This window comes from Stenella coeruleoalba (genome assembly GCF_951394435.1).
Source record: "Stenella coeruleoalba genome assembly, chromosome: 7".
Classification (NCBI taxonomy): domain Eukaryota; kingdom Metazoa; phylum Chordata; class Mammalia; order Artiodactyla; family Delphinidae; genus Stenella; species Stenella coeruleoalba.
Genome location: NC_137153.1, coordinates 21,478,966 through 21,499,488, shown reverse-complemented (window position 1 = coordinate 21,499,488; position 20,523 = coordinate 21,478,966). Strand labels below are relative to the sequence as shown.

Sequence of the window (20,523 nt, the reverse complement as noted above, 5' to 3'; positions counted from 1 at the left end):
AGTCAGGTCATGTCATTCCTCTGCTCTAAACGCTATAGTCACTCTCCATTTCATTCAGACTCCAAACCAAAGGTTTCTTTCTATAAGGCCTACACGGCCTCCTTTCATTCTCCCTATGACTTTCCCTGCTACTAAAATTTCTCTCTCACTAATTTACTCCAGGCAGGCTTCTGGCGTAGGATATTTGTACTGGACATTTTCCATTTTCTGGAATGCTCTTCCCATAGGTATTCACATAGCTAATCTCATCTTCTTCAGGTGCTTCAAAGAATACAGATAATATAAACCCCAAAAAATATATAAATAAGAGAAATAGCCCAATTCAAAGAACCTGGGCATAAGATTTGAATAAACTCTCTTAAAACAGGAAATCCAAATGGCTACTAAAAAAGAAGACACGTTCAACTCCTTAGCAAGCAATGAAATGCAAATGAAGACCAAGGTGGAAAACCATTACAGACCTATTAGATTCACAAAAAATATAGTATCTGACAATTTCAAGTGTTGGTGAGAAAGTGGAACAATAGGAATTCTCTTGAGAGAGAAAATTGATACAAATTCTTTGGAAATAGTTGAGCATTTTCTAGTAAATTTGAAGGTATGCATTCTCTATGATGTAGCATTCTAGCCCTAATTATACACTCTGGGGAAACTCTGGTACATAGCCAGAAGTTAGGTACTGTAGAGTCCATAGCAGCATTGTTCAAATTAGCTCCAAACTGGAAAGGATCCAAGGTGCATCGAAATAGAATCAATACAAAAATTGTTAACTATTAACACATTACTGTACTATCCAACCATAAAAAATACGTAAACTATGTATATATACATCAACACGGATGAGCCTTACCAATATACTACTGAGTGAGAGAGCAGTCAAAAAAGAAAAAAAAAAAACTCTAATTAATTTGCATAAATTTCAAAAGCAAACAAAATCAAACTGAAGCCCTTAGCGGTTCAACTATAGAGGCAATAAATCTATAAAGACAAGCAAGGCCAGATGGTCACATTTCTTTGGTTGATATGTCTGATGAGAGAAGATTCTGTTCTGACTGTGGAGAGGCATGTGGCCAGTTTCCACCTGGTCTGAGTGATTCACAAATGTTGCTTTGCAATTGTTTTTTTAACCTGTACATATGTTTTATGCCCTTTCTGTATGTACAAAACATTTCACAAGAAGAAAAACAAACCGACCCCAAAAAGGCAAATTAATGATGGATCTAAATCCACAGCCATCAATATGAATGGAAGATGCAGTCATAAAATTAAGAAAACATCTGGTTTACTTTTTTCTTCACATTTCTCATGGCTTTGGCTTGCATTGAGTACTAATTACCTACTCTTTGTGCTGCTGCCTATGCATTTTAATAGCTGTTCACTGATCTAGTCTGACCTTCTGCTTAGTAATTTCAAGTAGTCAGCAGGAGGTCTTAAATTGCATCAAGACATAATGCATTATGCAATATTGTAAAAACTAAGGTAAGATGATGCTAGGGCTTGCAAAGCAGCAAAATGTAAATGAGACACTTTGGTTACAAGACCTGGCTTTAACTGGAAGAGAAATGTCACACAATTGAACTGCCCTGGTCTCAAGCAAAAGAAAAAAAAAGACTAAAAACACTTGCTTCCTCCAGCTCCCAGGATTCTGAACTCAAATCCCTTTAATAATTTTCTTACTTTAGATTTCAGTTCTGAGCAGGGCTATTACACAATTTGGCAAATTCATTTCAGAAAGACTGTTGCCAAGGTCATTTCCTAATCAGGTAGGGTAGGATGGTTTGAAAAATAAACTACAGCAGATCCAGGATTTGAAAGCAAGTCTCTCTAATTTCAGAAACTTTATCAGCTGCCATGTCACATGGTCGTCCTAAAAGGGCTCTAGGTGATTTTCAAAACCATCTATGTAATCTCCTTTTGAGGCCATACTCAAGTTTCACAAAGCTGGTTTGGTATGTAATTGTGACTGCAGAAGTTGTATGAAATCTGCCCTCTCTAAATCAACTTAAAAATAAAATAGAAATGGCTTCAACAGTACAATTTTCTGTTGAGATATTTCTGTAGGTAGAAGTCAAGAAATGAAATACACTGTGATATCATGGAAAGCTCCCTGCATCAGGTTCCAAAGACCTTATAGATTGTATGACCTTGGGCAAGTCATGCAATCTTTCTATACATAATTTGTCTAATCAGAAAGACGTAATAACATCTGTCAAGCCAATCTCATGTTGGATGGACCCAATGAGATGGAAGATATGGAAACAGTTTATAAATTTTAGATCATTCTGCAAATATTTTATTAGTATTGCAAAAGCCAAATGGAGAAGATGCTCAAATTTTCTCCTCCTTAAAGTCCTCAGGCATTGTAGGCATCTAATGGCAACTCTCTTCCCAGTTACGTGTGGTAGCACATCTCACCAGGTTTAATTGTGCCAGTCACTTCATCTCCATCTGTAAAATTCATAACTCCTCAGAGCTGCACTTCACAGGGATGTGGTTAGGAAAAAGTGAATAGGCAGAAAGGCAGAATGACATTGAAGACTGGACTGAGTTTTGGATTCTTATTTTCCTGTGTGACCTTGGATGTGTGAAACAGATGATTGCTCATGTCCTATCTATTCTAAAGCTTAATATAAAGAGTGCATTGAGATAGGAATCCTGCTGACTGTCCAGGCGTAGAACATATGCTTTGAAGTTTTCTATAATAATGATGAGGCCCTGGCTCCAACCCAGTGCTCACCAGGTCCTCCAGTGTGGGCTCACTTTCAAGATGAACCCACCAGCCTTTGCAGTTTAAGACCATGGCCATAAAAGAAATTTCTTTCCTGTGTAAAGCAAACTGGATCATATGGGGTCTAAATCCATGACCTTGGCCTTGTTAGCTGTGCTCTAACTAGGTGAAGTAATAGGTCCAGATGGTAACAAGATGTAGAACACTTTGCAGAAGTCATTCCGTACTTATATAGATCAGAGATGACTTCCAAAAACTGAATCCTTTGATAGCATGTGCTGTTTCACCCCTAGGTACATAGTGCATGGTTCTACAGAAGCAAAAGTAGGGAGACAGATGGTCAAGCTGGAGGGAAGGAAAAAGAGAACAAACATAAAGAGAAGGAAGAAAATGTTAGGATTCTGGCCAGTGCCCAGAAATCTGAAATATAATAGAAAGCTTATAAATCACAAAGCATGAGAAACTTAAGCAAAAACATTAGTTGTTGCAGTACAAAGCTTAGCCATCAAAATGAAATATCTCTCCTTCAAGAGAACACACTAACATCAAAACAAAGTATAGTACACAATTGGATTGGTAAATATTCATGAAAGGTCTTCAACCATGAAAGAAAATAATACTGAACCTAGGAACACTTGAGAAGAATTCCAAAGTTAAAGGAATCAGGGGCAAGGCAGGGGGCTGGCTGGGGATATTTCCAGCAGCAAGGAGAGAGCTCTTTGCAACCCTTGTTACTAAGGAAATTTCAGAGCCATTCTATAAATAGCTTCCTGCCATTAGCCCCATCAGAAATGAGATTTTGCTGCAACACTGCAGCTCTGTGTGCTGCTGAAGGAAATTTAATTCTAACCAATTCTTTCTTCCAGGTTTTGCTTTCTGCCAAAAAGAAGGATAAATACCGCAGGGAAGAAAATGGACGTGTTGATAGATGTATAGCTCAAGACTGCAATGCTTCTTTTACTCAAGAATTTTAACTCATGCAACTATGAAAATAATCCCAGTATTAAACTAGGTAGGAGTTCAGTTGCGATACTTTCAGGGTTGGCATCTGATGCCTGTTTTTCATGGGTCGTGAAGAAGGAATTAATATGGTAACCTAGAACCTTTTCTTTTATTGAATAAACTCTAATTCCCTTGCAAAGTTTCTTTCATCCAAGACATTCACATAATAGAATTTTTTTAATTTGTAAGTATTCTCATTTTGATAAATTATAAACTTCCCTTCTTGCGCAACACCATTTTTGCCTTTTTCTCCTACTACTTGTTTGTTTTCTTTTGAACTTATTCCCAACAAATAACTGAGTAATTTGCAACTATTAATTTATTTCAACAAATGTAAACATCAGTTTGGGAAAAAAAAAATGGCTGTGATACAATTTAGTAGACGTCATTCCAGCAGGTAGTTTTTATCAAAATTGCTGCATTTGGAACCTTTAAGCCTAATCTTTGGCAAATGCAGGGATAGAAGGAAGCTGATTTCAATATCTGTCCCCTTATTCCTTCTGCCTTTGGAACTCTTATCCAGAGGGTCTCTGACCATGTCTTTAAATCCACAGGATCAATTCACCTAGCCCTGCTTAAGATGTTTTGCTTTCTGCTTTCCTCTTCCTCTCCCAAAGCAAAACTTAATTCTTTCCCCAAATTAATCTTCAAATTCAATGCAAGCAAGTCCCAGTGGAATTGACAAGCAAATTACAAAATTTGTTTAGAGGAGTAAATATGCAAGAATAGCCAACAAACTTTTTCAATGAAGAATAGGAAGAATCATAAGAGAGGGATTTGCCCTACAGAATATCAAAACATGGTACAAAACTACATAGTTAAAACAGTATACAAGTGAAGACCAGCAAATCAATGGGACAGAGAAGAGAATCCAGATACATGACTATATATCTACCTATGTATATAAATATAAAATATGAAGAGGTGATATTTTAGATCAGTGAGAAAGGTTATTGGACAAATTGGCTATCCATCCATCAAAATAATAGATTTCTTACCACATGCTGTATACAAAACTAAACTCAAATTAAATAAAGGATCAAATGTAAAAAAGTAAAATTTGAAAGATACTATAATAAAATGCAGAAGTCTAACTTTATAAATTTCAAGTGGAGTAGAAGAGGGGAAGGCTAGGCAGCCCATAAACCCGGAAGCTCCAAAGGAAAACATGAATATATTCAACTGTGTAAACTTTCAAATCATGAATATAGTGAAAGACACTGTAAACCAAGTGTAAACAATAGCCTGAGAGAAAATAGTGCAAGATAGTGTCTCTTATATAAACCTTAAAAAATCAATATGAGAAAAGGCAGATAACTTAGCAGAAAAAAATAGACACAGAATCTGAGCCAGTAATTTATAGAAGAGGAAAAACAATGACTGATAAGCATAAAAAACATAGTCTCCCTAGAGGTCAGAGAAATGCAAGCTAAAATAAAGTGAGATTTTGCTTTTTAGCTATCATGATAACAAAAATTTAAAACTGATAATACCTAGAATTACTCAGATTATAGAGAAAGAGATCTCTCATACATTCCATCTATCCCCTTAAACTCATCTTTCTGTTTACTCTCTAGCTGCTCATATGCAGCCAGAACCATCTGGAGAAAAATACACAATCACCCTGAAAGTCTAACTGCAAACATACTATCACAAATTTCTCATAGCCCACAACACTGTCCAACAATCTTATTACCCTGTCATGTTCACTCGCCCATTCTCCAAAAATATTATTAACTTTATGCTCCTATTTTTTCAAACCTTCAATCTTTCCAACACTCCTTTACAGCCACTTCCTTTACAGCTACACTTGTCTGATATTTCATTAAGAAAAAAGAAGCAATTAGGTAGTCATTTCTTATTTTCCCACCACTAAATCAACTAATTTATCTGCATCTGCAACTATACCATCTTCTTTGCCTTTTGTTACTATGGATAAAGTGTCCCTAGTCCAATTTAAGGACAATCCTTCATTTGTTCTCTGAATCCCACAACTTTTTTTAAAAAGAACTTCAATCCTACATTAATCATCACTGATTTCTCCCTCTATTGAATCAGTTTTATCGGCATGCAAACCTAATCTAGCCTCTTCCGTCTTCACACACACACACACACACACACACACACACATGTCCTCTTCCAGTAGTTAGCACCCCATTTCTGAGAAAAGCTTCCACCCTATGAGTTATTTATTATGGTTTTCTTCACTTCATCCCATCACATTATCTCCTCTTCTCTGAGGCACTGGGCTTCCATCACCGCCACTTCACTGAAACTATGAAAATTAAAGTGATCAATGAACTCCATGCTGCCAACGACTTTCCTGTCCTCATCTTATTTGATATCTCAGCAGCATTCAACAAAGTTCACTTCATCTGCCTATTTAAAATAGTTCCTGTTCTTGGATTCTGTCACCCCAAACGATTAGACTTTTCCCAGTGTCACGGTTGGTTTCTCCTTCTTCACTTGACATCAATACGTTAAATGATTCAAGACTGTGTTCTGTTGTCCACTTTTCTGTCTATACATTTTCCTTAAGAGATTTCTTCCATTCCTGTGTCCTTAAGTACCATCTAGATGCCAGTGACTTCTAAGCCTGCATCTTCATTCCTGACATCTACTTAACTCCAACTTTGTATATCTAAGATCCTTCTTGCACACCACAAGGGAGCCTAAGAGTCATTACAAAATTAATATAGACAAGGCAGAATTCTTAGTATATCACACCATATCCAAGGCTATTTTTTCTCATCCCTATTCCAGTAAATGTCACCACAAAACAATCATTTGCTTAATCCCAAATCCTAGTAGTTGCTCTTTATGTATCCTATTTCATCATATAAAGTTAATCAGCAAGTCTTATCTCCTTCATCTCTAAAACATGTTTCTAATCTATTTAATTTTTCCCACTTTACTACTAATACCCTTGTCAAGCCACTCTGCTTTCTTAAATGGATTATGGTGGATTATTGGTCTTCTGTCTTGTCCTCTTGAGATCCACTCTCCATGGAGCAGTCAGATATCTCTCTAAAACATAAATCATATCCTCTGCAATGGCTTTCCATTGGTGTCAGAATGAAAAGGTCTTCCATTTGTCTGACTCCAGCCTATATCTGCAAGATCATTATGTCCAATAGGCTCTAGCTGCACAGATCTATGTGCCCTTGAATATACCAAATGCCTTAGAGTCTATCCATGAGCCATTCTATTCCTGTTTCACATTGTTCCTATCTCTGTACTTGGATAGCTATTTTTTAAATGTTTTATCTCTTTTTCTATATTTCATTTCTTAGTAAAACTTTCTCTGACCACCGAATCTAAAACAACAAGACCATGATCACTCTCCATCACATAGTCACTTTATTTTTTTCATACCTGGTATAAATTCCAAATAGTTCTCTTGTTCACTTACTTACTTATCCCTCTTCCACCCATCCCTTCTCTAACTCGTTGCTGGAATGTAGGCTGCATGATGGACCTCAACTGTTTTTTTCTTAACTGTGTCCTTTGTGCCTAAAAAAAAATGCCAAACATAATCCAGAGATTATCCTGGATTATCTGAGTGGGCCCCGTGGAATCAAAATAGTCCATAACAGAAGGAGGAAGGAGGATCAGAGTCAGGGAGAGAATACATGAGGACAAAAGCAAAGGTCAAAGAGGAGACAAGAATGGTATTCTTCCGGCTTTGAAGATGGAGGGAGGAGCCAGAACCAAGGATTGTACCAACGTCTAAAAGCTGAGAGAGGTGAAGGAGTGGGTCTCCCCTCGAGCCTCCAGAAGGAATGCACACCCGCCAACACCTTGATTTTAACCCAATACAACTGATTTAGTATTTCTGATTTCCAGAACTATCAGGTAATAAATTCGTGTTCTTTAACCTGCTAAATTTGTAGTAATTCGTTACAGCCACAATAGAAAAGTAATACAGTCTGTCATCATTTGAATTTACATGATTTTTATGTAGTAATTTCACCTCAAGATATCTATCCTTTGGAAAGTCCACATCGTTTGATTACTATAGTTTTATGTTGTCTTAAAACTGGGTAGTGAGTCCTTCAATGTTGCTCTTTCATTGTGTCAGCTTTCCATGTAAATTTTTTCCTTTCCATAAAACTTTAGCATCAGTGGTGGATACCTGCAAAATAGCCTGTTGAGATTTTGATTAGGATTGCACCGAATCTGTGGATCAAACTGGGAAGAATTGACATCTCAACAATATTAAGTCTTCTAATCCATGAACACACAATATATTTCCACTTATTTAGATCTCCTTTGATTTCTTTTATCAGTGTTCTCCCCCATTTAGATCCTATACATAACTTTTTTTAGATTTATATGCAATGGTAAATATTATTTTTTATTTCAAATTACAATTGTTCATTGTTAACATATAGAAAAACTATTGATTTTGTATGTACCCTTGAATTCTGCAACCTTGATATACTTGCTTAGTAGTTCCAATTTTCTTTCTGCTAATTTTGGGGATTATCTACATACACGATCTATTATCTAAGAACAAAGACAGGTTTGTTTCTTCTTTTCCAATCTAGACTTATTATGGTGATCATTTCACAATATACACAAATATCAAATCATATTTTTGTACACCTGAAACTAATATAATGTTATATCTCAATTTAATTTTTTTAATAAAATAAACATAAGGCTACTAGGACTATTTCTCTTTGTGTGAGTTTTGGTAGTTTGTTTCTTTCAAAGAATTAGTCTCTATCATGTAAGTTATCAAATCTGTGGGCACAAAATTGTTCACAATATTTCTTTATTATCTTTGTCATGACCACAGAATCAGTAGTGATGGGCTGTTTCATTTTTATTATTGGTAGTTTATGTCTTCTCTCTTTTCTCTTTTTTCCTCATTAACCTAGCTATAAGTTTATTGTTTTACTGATCTTTTTGAATAACCAGTTTTGACATAGCAGATTTTTGTTATTGTTTTCCTGTTTTGCATTTCATTGATTTCTGCTCTCATTTTTACTACATCTTTCTTCTGCTTGCTGTAGGTTTCTTTCTCTAGTTTCCTAAGGTGGAAATTAGGTCACTGAATTTAAATTGGCCTTATTTTCTAATATATGTATTTTATATAATTATTATAAATCTCTTTCTAAAGCTACATCCTACAAATTTTGATTATTTTTTAAATTTTGCTTTACAAAAAATATATTTAAATTTATTTTCAGACTTTTCCTTTGGTCCATAGTTGTATTAAAATGTGTTGTTAAATTTCCAAATATTTTGGGAATTTCTTCCAGTTTAATTCCTTTGTAGTCCGAAAATCCACTTTGTATTATTTCTATTCTTTTAACTTTGTTGTTTTAAGGCCCAGAATATGGTCTATCTTGGTGAATCTTCTGTAAGAGTTTGAGAAGAGTACCTATTCTTCCATTATTTCATGAGGTAATCTATAAGTATCAATTAGGTCAATTTGATTGATAGCGCTGTTCAGTTCATCTATCTCCTTACTGACTTTCAAGCTATTGGTTCTATCAATCACTAACAGAAGAATGTTGAATTCTCCAACAACAATAGTGAATTGGTCTATTTCTCCTTTCATTTCCTTTAGTTGTTGCCTCATATACTTTGATGCTGTCTTGTTAGTTACATAAACACTTAGGACTGGTTTGTCTTCTTGGAAAATTGACTCCTTTATCACTATGTAATGCCCCTCTATTTCCCTGTGAAGCTTCCTATTCCTGACATCTATTTCCTCTGAAACTAATATAGCTACTCCAGCTTTCACTAGCCTGATATATCTTCTCCACTCTCTTTACTTTTTAACTTGTCTGAGTCTTTAGAGTTAAGTGAGTTTCTTGTAAACAACATATAATTGGGTCTTTTATATCTACTCTGTCTCTGTATTTTTTTTTTATAAGAGAACTTTTTCTTTTAATTAATTAATTTATTTATTTTTGTCTGTGTTGGGTCTTCGTTCCTCTGCCTGGGCTTTCTCTAGTTGGTGGTGGCTTCTCTTATTGCAGAACATGGGCTCTAGGCATGCGGGCTTCAGCAGTTGTGCTTCGAGGGCTCAGGTTCAGTAGTTGTGGTGCACAGGCTTAGTTGCTCCACAGCATGTGGGATCTTCCCGGACCAGGGCTCAAGCCTGTGTCCCCTGCGTTGGCAGGTGGATTCTTAACCACTGCGCCACTAGGAAAGCCCCTCTGTCTCTGTATCTTAAATGGTGTTAGAACATTCACATTTAGTGCAATTACTGATATAGTTAGAACATTCACATTTAGTGCAATTAGTAATATAGTTGGGTTCATATCTACCATGTTTGTAACTGTTTTCCATTCATGGCGTTTGTTCTTTTTTCCCACCTCTTTTTCTGACTTCTCTGGTTTTAATTAAGCATTTTATATGATTCCATTTGATCTGCTCTCTTAGCACATCACTTATACTTCTCTTTTTTAGCTGTTTTTAGTGATGCTGTAGAGTTACTAATATAAATTTTTAACTAATCTAAGTTCACCTTCACATTAACACTCTGCAACTTCACATGTAGTGCACATATAGAGAGTAATCTAAATTCCTCTTTCCTGTCCCTTGTGAAATGTGTCGTCATGAATTTCACTCATCAGTATGATATAATCAGCCAATACTTTGTTACTCATTTATTTAAATAAACAATTATCTTTTAGATCAGTGGAGAATATGAAAAATAAAAGTATTATTTTACCTTTATTTCTTCTCTGATGCTTTTCTTTTCATGTAGATCCAATTTTCTGTCCTATATCATTTTTCCTCTACTTGAAGAACTTTTAACATTTATTGCAGTGGAGGTCTGCTGGTGATGAATTCTCTTAGCTTTCTTGTTTTTCTGATAGGGTCTTTTTTTCCTCTTCACTTTGAAAGATAATTTTGTTGAATGCAGAATTTTCTCTTTCAACACTTTTAATATCGCACACTACTCCCTTCTAACTTGCACGGTTTCTGACAAGACGTTTGGTATAATTCTTATCCTTGCTACAGGTAAGATGATTTCCACCCCCCCTCCCCCCCGCCCCCGGTTCTTTCAAGATTACCCTTTTGTCATTCCTTCTTGCAGTTTGTATATGACATGTCCAGGTGTGGTTTACTTTGGGTATTTACCTTGCATAGTGTACTCCGAGCTTCCTGAATCTGTGGTTTGTTGTCTATATTTTGGAAAGCTTACAGCCATAATTACTTTAAATATTTCTTCTGTGTCATCTTTGTTCTCCTTCTGGTATTCCAATCATGCAAAAATTACACCTTTTGAAATTGTCCCACATTTCTTGGATGTTCTATTCTATTTTTTCTTCATCCTTTATTCTCTTTGAATTTTAGTTTGGGAAGTGTCTATAGACCTATCTTTAAGAACATTAATTCTTTCTTCAGTTGTGTTGAGTCTACTGATGGCCCATCAAAAACTTTCTTCAACTGTATTACAATGTTTTTGATCTAACATTTGCTTTTGCTTTTTTCTTAGAGTTTCCATCCTTCTGTTTACATTACCCATTTGTTCTTATAGCTCGTCTACTTTCACTATTAGAGTCTTTAACATATTAATCATAGTTATTTTAAATCTCCTTTCTGATAATAACAACATCTTTGTGACCTGAGTTTGGTTCCAATGATTACTTTGTCTCTTGAGACTGTTTTTCTTGCCTTTGGCATGTACTGTAATTTCTGTGGAAAGCTGGACTTGACATATTAGGCAACAGGAACTGAGGTAAATAGGCCTTCCATGTGAAGATTTATATTAACTTGGCAAGAACCTTGGCTGTATTTAATGTTTTCCATAGCCAGAGGCATCAGTTTTCTTAATGTCTTTATTTTTGTCTCCCCTGTTGACTTTGGACTTCCCTAAGTACCTTGGGGAGAATCTATGCCTTGCAGCTCTTTCCACTGTAATTCACTGTAATACTGGAGCTCAGTCAATGTGATGATAAGGTGTGGTGGAAGAGAAGCATTCTATAATCTTATAATTAAATCTCAGTCTTTTAGCGGGGCTGTGTCTCTGGTCTATGACCTTTACAAGTGACTCTCCAGTGGTATAGATTTTATTCTTCCCCATTCCCCATTCGTTTCTCAGGCCACAATATCCCCAGTCTATTTCCTTGAAGCCCTGAACCTGTTTACTATGTGTTTTTCCCCTTTAGATGATACAGGAATGCTAGAGTGTTCTAGAGTGGCAGGAATGTCCTTTCCCAGCTAAGACTGGCAAAGTCTCTTCCTCTGGAGGGAAGGCATTTGTTATGAAGAAGGCTGTGGGTGTATTTCACAAGGATTATCCTTCCCTTCTCCTAGCCAGAATTTTGAGGAACTCTTCCTCAGGTCTTCAGGAGAAGAATCTAGTGGGGTTCACGGAGATGAAGCCCACAAAAGCGTGGAAGACCCTCCAAGAATGCTGCCCCCAGTAGTATCTCTCTCACATTAGTCCACACTCAGCTCCCAACAATTCATCAAAATAACCACTTAACTGTCTTACCTGTTTATGGCTGCAGGAGCTTCTGCAGGCAAAGAAGATCAGGAGATCGGGGTTTTAGGAACAAATATTGTAAACCTTGAATGAAGAATCCCACCATGTGTGATGAAGTATTGAAAACAGCTCTATGACTTGATAGATCTGTTTATTAAAAAAACTGAAAGGAAGAAGCCTTCTTATTTGTAACTTTTCATTCGATATAAGTGCAAACTTAAAAAAATATTGCAGAATGAGATATCATCTCACACCAGTCAGAATGGCCATCATCAAAAAATCTAGAAACAATAAATGCTGGAGAGGGTGTGGAGAAAAGGGAACACTCTTGCACTGCTGGTGTAATGTAAATTGGTACAGCCACTATGGAGAACAGTATAGAGGTTCCTTAAAAAACTACAAATAGAACTACCATATGACCCAGCAATCCCACTACTGGGCATATACCCTGAGAAAACCATAATTCAAAAAGAGTCATGTACCAAAATGTTCATTGCAGCTCTATTTACAATAGCCAGGAGATAGAAACAACCTAAGTGTCTATCATCGGATGAATGGATAAAGAAGATATGGCACATATATACAATGGAATATTACTCAGCCATAAAAAGAAACGAAATTGAGCTATTTGTAATGAGGTAGATTGACCTAGAGTCTGTCATACAGAGTGAAGTAAGTCAGAAAGAGAAAGACAAATACTGTATGCTAACACATATATATGGAATTTAAGAAAAAAAAATATCATGAAGAACCTAGGGGTAAGACAGGAATAAAGACACAGACCTACTAGAGAACGGACTTGAGGATATGGGGAGGGGGAAGGGTAAGCTGTGACAAAGTGAGAGAGTGGCATGGACATATATACCCTACCAAACGTAAAATAGATAGCTAGTAGGAAGCAGCCGCATAGCACAGGGAGATCAGCTCTGTGCTTTGTGACCACCTAGAGGGGTGGGATAGGGAGGGTGGGAGGGAGGGAGACGCAAGAGGGAAGAGATATGGGAACATATGTATATGTATAACTGATTCACTCTGTTATAAAGCAGAAACTAACACACCATTGTAAAGCAATTATACTCCAATAAAGATGTACAAAAAATAAAATAAAATAATAAAGTTATCGGTGATTTTTTAAAAAAAATATTGCAGAAAGAGTACAAGAAGTGCTCATGTACACTTTTCCAAATTAATCAATTGTTTACCTTTAGGTTGATTCAATTCATATATGAATATTGTTATATATGAATATAATATGTATATGAATATAATATATATGAATATCATTTTTATGAATTATTTGAGAGGAAGTTGGAGACATTTTGCCCCTTTACCTGATAGTTCAGTGTGTATCTCTTAAGGAAAAAAGTTTCCTACATGACCACATTACAGTTTTCAAACTCAGGAGGTTTAACATTGATACACTATACAATACTGTTCTATAGTACACAGTCCATCATCAAGTATTGCCAATTGCCCAATGACAATGTCTAGCTGTTTTAAGGTTACATATTGCATTTAACTGCCATGTCTCTTTAATTACCTTTGGAAGGAAGGGGCTTGAAGTGCATTGGAATAGTGACAGGCTTGGGAAGAAATTATTTCTGTGGAAGGGAATTTTGACGTGGGCTGGAGAAGCATCCCTTGGAAGCTTAAAGGGAAGAAAAGAAGGAGAATAATAGTTTAAATTATTGACAATTATCAAATCACAAAACGAGAAAACATACCAATTCATAAGAAACTGCACTTTACTAACAGAACAAGGTACAGGTACCTTTGATATAAGAAACCAAGAACACAATGAAGCCCCTAACTCCTGCTTACATACACCTATTAATGCTGATTCAGAAAAAAATACAACACTTAAAGATGAAGAGGAAAATGATGTAAAATTACATACTTACAAAGCCACTTTATGAAGAAAACTTTAAATGAGAATAAAAATATTGCAGTTAATGTAAAGTCTCCCCTTAAAAATCAACCACTCAAACATAAAGCAGAGGAAAACTATTTTTAAAAACTCTCCAACATAAACTATATGCCTTTTAAGAAACATTTTCAAAAAAAAATTCCTGAGTCAAATATTCAAAATATCAGAATTGAAATGAATAACAGAAGTGATCATGCAAACAATGAAGTGAAGAAAATCATCATGGAAGATAAAATGAAAGTACAAGGTACTGAAGGTTGTAACTGGAAAAATGGATCTGATATGCTTGACAGCAAAGTATGTACTAGAAACTATTAGACTTTAAATTAAAATATAGTCTGAGCCTTCAGGTAAAAGACCCAGTTACTTACAAAAGAAATCAAATTAGCTTGTTATCACACAACTTGATAACCCCATACAAATCAAGACTAAAGTAAAAAAGTATTTTTAAATGTCAAGGAGGAAAATGTGAGACAGTTTTAGATATAGTTAAATATTCCTTTAAATATCAAAGTTAAAAGAAAAAACCCCACAGTTGACAGGTTTAAAAACTCAGAGATTTTGTTTAAAAAACTTTCCCAGGGAATTTTCCAGATGACAAATTTTATTAAACTAAAAGTTTGAGGATATTTAGCAGAAAGACTAGTAACAAAGTTTTAATGTATTTAGCAGAAAGACTAGTAACAAAGTTTTAATGTATTTAACTGGAGATCTAAGATTAAAACAAAGGTAAGGACAAGTGAAAGAATAGCATTTAACTCTTGTACATTATAAAACAGTATAAATAATGCACTAAAATAATAGGAGAAGAAAGTGAAGAGTACAGTCATCTCACTTATTAACCCTAGACATCGGTGAGAATTAGCATATATTATTTAAAACTGAAAGCCGAATAACAGAAGCCTAAATGAGGAAAAAGTGATTGATCTTATCATAAGGAAAAGTAATGACTAGAACAAAAACAAAGCTTTCAAACATTCAGAAAGAAATACAAAAAAAGCAAAGAAAACATACCAAATAGAGGAAACATGCTGTAAATATGGCATAATATTTCATACCATTTCACTGATAAGTTAGTTTTGTTTCTATTTACCAGTGATGAACAACCTGAAAAGGAAATTAAGAAAGCAGTCCCATTTAAAATAACATCAAAAAGAAATAGGAATAATCTACAAACAATAAATGCTGGAGAGGGTGTGGAGCAAAGGGAACCCTCCTGCACTTGCTGGTGGGAATGGAAATGGATACAGCCACTATGGAGAACGGTATGGAGGTTCTTAAAAGAACTAAAAATAGAACTACCATACGACCCAGCAATCCCACTACTGGGCATACACCCTGAGAAAACCATAATTCAAAAAGAGTCATGGACCACAATGTTCATTGCAGCTCTATTTACAATAGCCAGGACATGGAAGCAACCTAAGTGTCCATTGACAGATGAATGGATAAAGAAGATGTGGCACATATATACAATGGAATATTACTCAGCCATAAAAAGACACAAAATTGAGTTATTTTTAGTGAGGTGGATGGACCTAGAGTCTGTCATAAAGAGTGAAGTAAGTCAGAAATAGAAAAACAAATACCGTATGCTAAAACATATATATGGAATCTAAAAATAAAAAATGGTTCTGAAGAACCTAGGGGCAAGACAGGAATAAAGACGCAGATGTAGAGAATGGACTTGAAGACACGAGGAGGGGGAAGGGTAAGCTGGGACGAAGTGAGAGAGTGGCACGGACATATATACACTACAAATGTAAAATAGATAGCTAGTGGGAAGCAGCTGCATAGCACAGGGAAATGAGCTCGGTGCTTTGTGACCACTAGAGGGGTGGGATAGGGAGGACGGGAGGGGGACACAAGAGAGAGATATAGGGATATATGTATATGTATAGATGATTCACTTTGTTATAAAGCAGAAACTAACACACCATTGTAAAGCAATTATACTCCAATAAAGATGTTAAAAATAAATAAATAAATAGGAATAAATCTAACAAAGGAGGTAAAAGACTTGTACACTGAAAACTGGAAAGCATTGCTGAAAGAAATTAAAGACCAAATTAAGCAAATGAAAAGATAATCTGTGCTCATGGATAAGAAGACAATATTGTTAAGATACCAGTGTTAACCAAAGTGATCTACAGATTCAATGCAGTGCTTATGAAAATTTTAACAGCCTTTGTAGTCAATCCTCAAAACCATATGGAATTGCAGGGATCATGAATCACCAAAACAATCTTTAAAAAGAAGAATAAAGTTGGTAGACTCACCTCCTGAGTTTAAAACTATCTACAAAGATACAGTAATTAAGACAGTATGGTACAGGCATAAGGGCAGACATATAGATCAAAGGAATAGAATAGAGAATCCAGAAATACACCCACACATACATGATCAATTGACTTTCAACAAGTATGCCAATGCCATTCGGCGGAGAAAGAACAGTCTTTTCAACAAATAGTTCTGGAACAACTGGTTATCCATATGCAAAAAAATGAAGCTGGACTCTTACCTTACACCATACACAAAAATTTACTCAAAATGGATCAAAAACCTAAATGTAAGGGCAAAATCTACAGAACACTTAGAAGAAAACATTGAGGAAAATCTTCATGACTTTGGATTTGGCAATAGTTTCATAGACATGACACCAAAAGCACAGGCAACAAGAAACAAAATTAATTCACTTTATCAAAATTAAGAACTTTTGTTCATCAAAAGACACTAGTAAGAAAGCGAAAAGACAACCTACTCAAAGGGTGAAAATAATTGTACATTATATGTCTCATAAGGGATTAGTATCCAGAATAAAAAACTCCTAAAACTCAATAAAACAAACAAAATAAACACTAAATTCAAAACTAGGCAAAAAAGACATTTTTTCAAGGAAGATACACAAAAGGTCAATAAGCACATGAAAAGATGTTCCACATCATTAGTTATTAGGGAAATCCAAATCAAAACTACAATGAGATACCACTTCACAGCCATTAGGATGTCTATAATCAAAAATATTAATATTAATAACAAGTATAGGGCTTCCCTGGTGGCGCAGTTGTTGAGAGTCCGCCTGCCGATGCAGTGGACACGGGTTCGTGCCCCGGTCCGGGAAGATCCCACATACCGCGGAGTGGCTGGGCCCGTGAGCCATGGCCGCTGAGCCTGCGCGTCCGGAGCCTGTGCTCCACAACGAGAGACGCCACAACAGTGAGAGGCCCGCGTACCACAAAAAAAAAAACAAACAAAAAAACAAGTATAGGTATAGATAGTGTTGAGAGCTACATGACGTTGTGAATGTATTGAATTGTACATCTATGAATGATTGAAATGTTACATATTACATTAGGTATATTTTACCATAATAATAAAATTGATTAGAAAGAAAGATACAGAGTAGGGCGATGATAATACATGCAGCTTGTTGAAATGGATGATAAATTCTGCTAGACACCATGTTCTTAAAACATAATGGCAAAGTATCTTAAGGCAGGAAGGACTTCAAAGAAATTCTGGGGTCATTTGGGTTATATAGCTCTATTTTCCAGACTGTTAGTAACATAATGGGTTCAGACAATTTGTCCCTACCCAGTATTTATAATCCTGGTCCAAGGCAGTTTCATGAACAAAGACTGGGCTATTTGAGAGATAACCCCAAGAACAATAACAAGAGTAGTGACCACAGTAATAAAATTTAAAGGATAATATATAATATAACTATATAATTTTAAACTTGAACTGGCTGTGGCAGTCATATTTAGGCTGGACGTTTTGCCAGTGGTAAAACTGAGGCACAAACAAATTTTCTTTATTTGTTTCAGGTCAAAGAGTTACTTCTATCAGAGCTATGTTTCCAGACTTCCAATTCAGAGGCTCCTCTACTTTGCCACACTGATGTAATTTTTATTTATCCAGACACAATAATTACAACGGTTTTGAGAGTTAAGCACTGCATGGTTATTTGGCAACATAAAACACGTAACTTGAAAATGCTGAATGACACTTAAAATTAACAAAAATAAAACTCCACTGAATTTCAAAGAGCCCAGCTCATCCATGAAAGTATATTGGGACCAGAGGAAAGCCTGTCATAGTTATAAGTACTCTATTTCAGGAATTCATCTGACCACTTTCCAGTTATCTCTGACTCTTATTGCTTCTTGATCCTGGCTTTCCTGATTAATCAATCCTCTCCCCATTTTGGCTCTATGGACTGCTTATCTAGCCTCTGTGATTAGCAACCAAACATTGGCTTTCCCTGCAGCATAGCATTTCCTACCCACCCACGTCCCCCATAATAATTTTGTTATTTGCTCTATATATCTATGAGCTACACGGATAAGAGGAATACATGCTTGGACTACCTGGGACTGATCATCCCTCCTCCAGGGCTTGTCAGAGGTTGCTGAACATGTTAAAGGAGACATTAAAGGCCACCTGATTTAACAATACAACCAATGTTCAAATGTACTCAATAGCTTCTGTCTGCCCACTTGCATCTCATAACTAAACTGGCTATTTCTGGCTGTTAGAGAATGTTTTCTTATATTTAAACAAACTATGTCTCCTTCTGAATTCTACCGCACTGGTTTCAGTTGTAGGTCTTGGAGTAAAACAGAATTTACCTGCTCCGTCTTCCACATGACACCTTCACGTATTTTTAAAGATTTTAGAAGTCCCCCTCCAAATCTGCTATTCCCCATTCTGAGATAAGGAGCAATCCAAATTCCTTCAGAAATTTATCAAATGAGTTTTTTAAATTCCTTAATGTCCCTGTCACTCTTTCAAAACATCATCCAGTTCTTTCATGCTCCTCTTTAAGTGTGATGTGCAGAGCCAGATACAACTCCCACCCCAGGTATTGTCTACCCCTCCTGAGAGGAACAGGAGTAAGATTCCCTATGATTCAGATACAGCATCTCAGTCCCATTTCTCCATTCTCCATCTGCATCCCACTGCCTCCAGCATCTTGCTCCATTTACATCTTCATCCTTTTCCAGAGCCTGTGATGCTTTCTCTTCCCTAGGTGGTTGCAACTCACCCTACTTGGGAAGAGCTTCCCTTTCCTTTCATGGAACGCCAGTGTTCTAGTTTCTGTTCCTTATCTTTCTTCTTGGTGGAAGGAAGAAGGTAATTCCAATTCTTCCAGGAAACCTAAGTTGAGATGTATTTCCGAAGCCTTCTGAGTACAGTGACTAACTTTCAGTTTACACATATACAGCAGATAATTGTCTACCACAGACCAGTATGTCATATCTCCTAAGGGCCACTGAAAGCTCCATTCTTTTATGGTTACTAGCAACGCACTAGGGTTTTTTCAAAACTAGAGCCTGCCTGCTGTGCCCCCATTACTGACCCTCATCCACACCTGTCAGTCCTGGTGGTACAAAAGAACTACCTGCAGAATTTCTTAAACTTCTTTTAAAAAATTGCCCCCTCCCAAGGATTCTGATTCAATACGTTTTTATTGTTACTGCCGTTGTTGATGTAGATGTTATTTTTGAGTTCACGGGTGATTTTTTATCTAAAGCTTCTATTGAGACCAAAGACTCTGAAGTTTTGCTCACTCATCTACTAGTTATGAGATACGGGCAAGTTGCTTAAGGAATGTGAGCTTCAGCTTCTCACCTATGAAATGAAGTATAAATTAGGCCTATTATATAGTTCTTAATATAGTGTTTCAAAAACATTTAGCACCATATTTGACATAAAATTTATATTTAATTCATGGTAGCTACCTCTCAGCAAATCCTACTATGCAAGTAAATGCCTTCTCACCATTTTTGGTCTACCTTAACCACTTCCTCCACCAAAGACAGAGTTGGTCTCCCAAATCTGGGTACTAACAGTATCTCATACAATATCAGTTATTGTACTTTTCATATAACTGGATTATAAAGACCTAGCAATGAAATATTCCTCTGAGAATATTGTCAAACCAATATTCCTGAAATCTTTAGCTCTGACAAAGATAACTATTCAAACTTATTTATCTATGATCTTTACCAAGAACCCTTAGTAGATTATATAAAACGACCAATAAAAAATCATTCCCTGGGACTTCCCTGGGGGTCCAGTGGTTAAGACTACACCTTCCAATGCAGGGGGTGTGTGTTTGATCCCTGGTTGGGGAGCCAAGATCCCACATGCCTCGTGGCCAAGAAACCAAAACATAAAACAGAAGCAATATTTTAACAAATCCAATAAAGACTTTAAAAATGGTCCACATCAAAAAAAATATTTTAAAAAAAGTACACTTTAACAAAAAATCATTCCCTAAAACATCCTTCACTTAGGGGCCCAAACTTATAGCTAAAGAATGAAATTTTATTAAAACATAACCTGTAAGATGTTTGAAATTTTAATTTCTTTGGGGTGGTTTTTCTTTTCGTTTATCAAAAA

The 20,523-nt window shown here is 36.0% G+C and overlaps 1 long non-coding RNA gene across 2 annotated transcripts in view; it reads right to left on the bottom strand.

Annotated features, from left to right (window-relative positions):
- The window catches only part of LOC307189357, a 260,015-nt gene that overhangs the window by 142,070 nt on the left and 97,422 nt on the right, over positions 1 to 20,523 (bottom strand). Inside the window, exon 1 of one of the 2 annotated variants that reach the window (XR_013829166.1) lies at positions 12,198 to 12,297. The exons of the other annotated variant lie outside the window; for it this stretch is intronic. This is a non-coding gene — a long non-coding RNA (uncharacterized lncRNA). Of the gene's footprint in view, positions 1 to 12,197; positions 12,298 to 20,523 lie in introns of those variants that run through there. 2 annotated transcript variants of the gene reach the window in all.